The sequence below is a fragment of the Lactuca saligna genome, chromosome 5, assembly GCF_052625555.1.
Source record: "Lactuca saligna cultivar CGN05327 chromosome 5, ASM5262555v1, whole genome shotgun sequence".
Taxonomy (NCBI): Eukaryota; Viridiplantae; Streptophyta; class Magnoliopsida; order Asterales; family Asteraceae; genus Lactuca; species Lactuca saligna.
Window position 1 is genome coordinate 254498943 of NC_136421.1, and position 7279 is coordinate 254506221.

The window sequence follows — 7279 nt, forward strand, 5'->3', positions numbered from 1 at the left end:
TTGGGTATCTTTTTTTCCGACTGCGGGAACAAGTATTTTTGGTTTACTATTTTTATGAACTCAAAATTGAGTTTAAAAAGTTGTAAATTAGATTAACATTATTTGTTTTTATATAGTCTGAGAGTAATTTCTTCGTTGATTTGGTTTCCTAACAAATGAAAGGTTAGTTTTGATTTTTTCAATAATTTGCGGCATATTTAGTTAATTTTTCTCTAGTCTCTTAAAGTGAATTTTATAAGTTAATTAAATAATTATAGTAAGCTCATCAATAGGGGCCAATTAGTTATATTAATGATTTTTTTCGTAACTGAACTATATCCATAATTACATATAAAGTATTATCAACCTCAACGGGAGGCCATGGCCCCCTCTGGCCTCTAAGAGCGTCCGCCACTGCCTCCGGCAATGGCCGCAAGCAGCATTCCTCTGGCATTGGCCGCACGCAGCAGGAAGAAAGCAACAAACTGATGGTGGTTTCCTAATAGTTATAAAAGTAAATGGAGTTTTTGATGGTGTTTTTATAAGAAATGAAAAAAAATCTAATGGTGAAAACTAAAATTGGGTAAAAATATATTCATTAGAGCATAAGTTTTAAATAAGAGAAGATCGTCAAGAGGGTGGACATCTACAAAATTTAAATATTTTTTTTCCTAAAAATATAAGATGGGTCGTATTTTGAACTAGGGGCCATGGACCCCATTACCGTATTGTTTCTACACTACATCCGCCATTGGCCAGGTGGCAAGGCCACCAAGATCATGCACACCATCCCACCACTTTCGTTGTGCAAGAGTCGTGGTAGCTACTACTATAAATAGGCTTACAGGACCCGTGTAAATCAACATAATAACCCGTTTTTCAACCGGGTCTTATAGCCGACAAGACCTATGTGTTATATGAAATAAAACCTAGTTTTAAAACCGGCTCCTATCAACCTGAAGATAACACAGTTGTTTATAAAGCTAGGGTATATAAGAGGATTATAGAAGACAAAATCAGACCATACAAGGAGATTAGGTTGTGGTTCTATCACATAAAATAGGGTCATATAACAAGATAAGAGTCCAGTTTCAATTCCCAAACTGGGTCATATAACGATTAAATATGCATCAGTTCCATTCAAATAACCGGGTCATACAGAGAATGTTGATCCTTTTTTTTTTTTTTTTTTTTTTTTTTGTTAAAATAACTATCGAGGCTTACATAAAAAAAATACACTATGTTACAATTAACCTACACAAGTATATAAATTGCATCCAACATATTCAATACACAAAGTATGCCATGATGAACAAATTATGTTAATGTAGACATGATAAATAACTAACCATTATAGTCATTGATATAAGTATCACAAAAAGTTTTTGATTTGATAATTTCTTGCTGTATATAACTTACCTTGTTATCACAATGTAGAAGGATTGTCTCATAATCAAGTGTAACAACTATCTTCCATCCTCATTGAATAACAAACACAACAAATAATCAGTTTTTTTTCTAACATTTCAAAACATATATATTAAACAAATAATTATTAAACTAAAAGTAGAATGTTATATCGATTAACAACTAACCTTATATGCACTTTTAGACAACATTGTTCATATAATTATTCAGAAGTTCTCTAGCCCATGTAGCAATCGTCATAACCAAAGCCTTTTCCTCTAAGGGAGATTTTTCATTCCAAAGGATATCAAACTATATGAAATATAAAATTAAAACTAAATAATAACATTTTAGATAATTTCTTGATACAGACAAAATAGAAAAATATTTAATAAGTACTTACTCTATTTGGAAAACCATTGTGTAAATCAAACATTCATTTCATTGCATAGTGACCACTCATCGAATAACCAACTTGGTTCCACTAAATTTGTGATAAAAAGTAAACATAAAAAAAGAAATATGAAACTACAACATATAAATTTGTAATGTCCGTTTCATGGTATGTATTTTAATAAGAATTATTCACTTTTGCAAAGGGACTCGACGAGTTGGATGCCCCAAACTCGTCGAGTAGAAACGGATTTTTGGGTCGCGAGACTTGAAGTCTATTAAACGAGTTGAGAAGTCTCAACTCGACGAGTAGGGCTGCCAGAGTGAAACCCTAATTTTCAGGGTCTATTTAAGGACCTTAACATTTCATTGTGATCTCCCTCATTGCCACCCTCAGTCATTTAATCATACCTTACTCTGATCTTGTCATTCAATCTCGATTTTATTGCAACAACATTTGGTATCAGAGCAGGATTCATACATAATTGATCTGTTTTTCTGAATTTTTGCAATTGTTTTGAGTCTCATTCTAGATTTCAATTTTTCTCTCTTTTGCATCAGAAATTCATTCTAGATCTACTGTTGTTAGTCGATTCTGTGGTCTAGTTGCTAATTCGAATGTTCGATCGGTGATTATCAAAAGTTTTATCTGTTTATTTTTGTTCAAATTCAAGGTTTTCTAAAAAAAATTATGTACGTTAATGGAGAACTTCAACATGAACACAATGACGTCTTATTTTCATCTCCTTGGTTCATCGACTAAAATTCTGATGCTGATACCCGAGTATTATGATCAGTGGGATGATCGGATGGAAGATTACTTGAATGGAATGGATGAAGAGTTATGGAAGTGTATTACCGGTGATTTTCATCCACCTCCTACTGTTCATAATATTGAAACTTCTTTTAATAATCAAAATGTCCAAGAGATTGCTAAAAAATTGGTGAAGAATGAGAAGAAATGCATGAGAGAACTCAGAGGTGGTCTACCTCATGTTGTTTACAATTACATTCGTAGTTGTAAATTTGCTAAAGACATTTGGAACACATTGAAGGAAAAGTTTCAAGGGAATGAAAAGACAAAAATCAATTCAGTGAAAAATTGTCTGGATGAATTAAGAGAATTCAAACAAAAAGATGGTGAATCTATCGAATTGTACTACAATCGTCTGAATGAGCTAATTTACAAGTGCAGTCGATATGGAATCACCAGGTCTACTATGGAGTTCAATCTGACGTTTGTTATGGGAGTTCGCAAGGAATGGCAAAATGTGAGCTTAATGGTGAAGACTGAACAAAGTTTGATAACTATTCGTCAAAGGATCTATACAATCTGTTGAAAACTCATGAATCCGAAGTTACTGAAATTGATAAAGAAGCGAAGATTAGTTTAGGAGGTCTACTACCTTTGGTTTCGAAAGTAGTTGGAAGGGAAGCAGAGAAAGAAGCTAATGAGAAGGAAGGTTCGGTTGATGAGGGGCTGATTGTAAATTTCGATGATGAGGCTATTACATTTTACTCTAATAACTGAGTAAAGAAATTCTTTGAAAATCCATTCAATGCAAGTATGAAAAATAGTGAAGTGAAAGGAAATGTTGTTGGGAAAAATAGAGGTGATCAGAGGAAGGAAATAGAGAAGGAGGTTCGTGATAAAGAGCAAAAGAAAGAGAAAAAGCTTAAAGGTGATGTTGGATTCGACTGCCATTATTGTAATGGGGCGAATCATATGGCATCTGATTGTATGCTTCGTAAGCATGATGAGAAGAAGAAGAACAAAGTAAAATACGAAGGTTATTACGTGGAAAGGCTGGAAGAAGTTCGTGCAAAAGCAAAGGGTTTGTCCTTGGTGGCCAAGGGAGTAGATAAAGAAGATGTCACATATTAAATTTGGTTATCAGGCTCTGATGATGAAGAGATGCGAAATGCTACACACGGGGCAATGTTTGTCGTGCATAAGGAAGGAGAGGAAGAAACAATAACCGGGAAGTGCTTTGTGACAACATCTTCGCATAAATCTCCAATGACTTCTCAGGTATGTTCTCTCTTACAATCTTTTAATTTTCCTTTAAGTGCATATGATTCGATTTTATCTAAGTTTGATGCAGCCGTTACTTACATTAATGATTTACTTATTTATGCTAGAAATGAGGCTAAGAAGTCAAATACTCAACTCTTAGAAATCCAAAAGGTTTTAGATTTGAAGAAAATTAAAATCGAATACTTAGATATGCAAATCACAAATTTAATGTGCGATAGTGATAGTCCTAATGTAGATGTTAAGCTTTTGTTAAAACAACGAAAAATCTATTGTAACTCTGCAAAAAGATTGTATGGAAAATTAACAGCGTTGCATCATTCTTCAGACATTAGTAAAGAACACAATAAGAAACTTTTTCCCTTTTTAGCATTCGAAAGGGAGAAAATCGATTCTATTTTCTATGATTGTGAACAAACAATTGCTAATTTTGATAAAGTTCCAGACAGTAGATATGCATATCGAATAGTAAAGATTGATGAATGTTTGAATGCTAATGAATTAGTTGATATTGTAAATGACACCTTTATTAGATTAGATGTCTAAGTACACAACTATTATTGGTATGTCCTCGACCCGAGAGTAGCATGGTCCATTTGGGTTGCATAACATCAGGACAATTTGTTAGGATTGACTTTTGAGAAGAGGTTATATATGATTTATTAATATATTATAAGTTCTAGTATATTAATATGAAATCATATGATTTAATTATTATTGATCAAGAATTAGTTTGGAATTAATTTAGTGATCAAAAGAGACTAATTAAATCTATGGGGACTAATTATGGTAATTGGTTATATTTATATGTGCTGGGCTTATGATCCATATTGGACTAAGTTTATGTATGGATACATAAAGAGTTGGGCCACATGAACCATGGATCATAAAACCCATGGGTATGGATTTGGGTTATACCCATGACCCTTGAAATCGTACATATAAATATATGCTCCAGAACCTAAAAATGTGTGCTTCTATTCTCTGAAAAAGATGGACAATTTTGGTGGATGGAATTCTCTCTTAAAATGTCATCCTTTGTCCTAGGTGAGTTGTGATTCCATTTGAGGTGCAAAACTTAGGGCACTAAGTTCTTAAAGGCCAAAGTCTTTCTAGCAACATCAACAACACCAAGAGGTATTTATAAAACTTGTTTTATTATACATATTGTATTTGCATGCTGGTTATAGGCTTAATGTTTCAGAAACCTATTACATGTATAATTAGAGAAAACATAGACCCAAGTCATTTAGGATTGTATGTGCACCATAGGATGTTGTAGTATACAAAACCCAACAGTGGTATCAGAGCTATGGGTTGTTTTCTATTATATTTGATGTTATTATTGGTTTTCAGAGCAAAACAATTGAATTTTATGCATTCTGTCAGCAGGGCTCCCCGAGTCCACTAGGTGACTCGACGAGTTGCTTGAAAATAATCTTAGACTTGTCGAGTGCATCTAGGGACTCAACGAGTTGGCTGTTCTGAGTGCAGATTTTCAAGTTTTTTGGCGTGTTTTGGATTAAGATCAGTACCATAAAATGTTTTTGTTCATAAAATTTGATTTTGATGCTATGGTAATGATTATCCTCATCCAAATACAGGATAATTATCAAAGTTTCAAGATTTGATTTTGATGCTATGGTAATGATTATCCTCATCCAAAATGTTTTTATCCTCAAGTTATGGAAAATGAAGAGTTTTTTCTTTTAAAAGATTCATTAAAGTGTTGGAATAGTGTCTAAGGCTGCAACTATATTAGGCAAGTATTTGACCCGATTGTGCATGGTCTTTTTGGGTTGCCTTCACCATAGCAACTTGATAGGATGATTTATTAAGAGAGGGAGTTACTCCCCGTTTGTATCTTGTGAGTTAATAATCTATTATAATATTACCAATAACAATGGCCACCTGGAAATATATTGGGATGTGTACAACTAGTTTTAATTTGATCTGATTTAGTAGTCAAGAATGTTTGATATACTTAATTTGAACATCTTTATATGCCTCTTAACATTTTTTGATCCCATTAATTTATAGGATTCATGAATAATGTCAATAATGTTTGATATACTTAATTTGAACATCTTTATATGCCTCTTAACATTTTTTGATCCCATTAATTTATAAGATTCATGAATAATGTCTCGTTTACATACATAGCAAAGCTTTGGGTACATTGTACAAGCCTGTTCGTAACGAGGTGCAGTGGCGGTTCCAGAATAAATATCAATCGGGATCCACAATATAACTAACAATAGCCCCTTCTGGCGAAGGTGGTCGGAGATCCCTCAGACAACTAGCATGCCTCCGGCCAGGGGCGGAACACAAAGGCTATAACTAGGGGGGCCGAAATAAAATTTTCAAAACAAAAACATATAAACAAATTTAATATAGTTTTTAATACAATTTTCTAACCATGCTAATGATTTTTTTATTTTGTTTGATTGTCTTATAGTTTTACATGTTCCTGATACATTAGTAGTTATATATAGAGATCTTAGTCATTATTTTAGTGTCTACATGGCCTATATCAAATTCTTTTAAAACAAAAACATATAAACAAATTTAATAAATATGTTATAAATTTCTAACTATATAAACAAATTTAATAAATATGTTATAAATTTCTAACTATACTAAGTGCTAACATTTCTTTACAAAATTTCAACTATACTAACTAGTTAGTAATAATAAGCTAGAAATAAATGTTTCTTTTCAATAAAGTAATACTAGTTATTTGCAGCAACTTCTAGACTAAAAGTCTATATTACGATATCTTTTGTGTAGATATGTTCACAGTAATCAAGGATTCAAGGTATAAAAAATCTAATTTATGAGTACGATGGAAGTATATATATATATATATAGAGAGAGAGAGAGAGAATACATACAACTTTGTTGTTGCACAGGTGGTGAGGAAACATGAGAGGAAAGGGGCAGCGGCCAATAGATTTGAGATTAGATGCAAGTAGTCCGGTGACCGGCGTGAGGAGGCAAACATCTTGGTGTAGTTTCCAGTCAGCTCGACAGTGGCTATAAACAGCTTTTGGGTATCTTTTTTTCCGACTACGGGAACAAGTATTTTTGGTTTACTATTTTTATGAACTCAAAATTGAGTTTAAAAAGTTGTAAATTAGATTAACATTATTTGTTTTTATATAGTCTGAGAGTAATTTCTTCGTTGATTTGGTTTCCTAACAAATGAAAGGTTAGTTTTGATTTTTTCAGTAATTTGCGGCATATTTAGTTAATTTTTCTCTAGTCTCTTAAAGTGAATTTTATAAGTTAATTAAATAATTATAGTAAGCTCATCAATAGGGGCCAATTAGTCATATTAATGATTTTTTTCGTAACTGAACTATATCCATAATTACATATAAGGTATTATCAACCTCAAAACCGGGGAGGCCATGGCCCCCTCTGGCCTCTAAGAGCGTCCGCCACTGCCTCCGGCAATGGCCG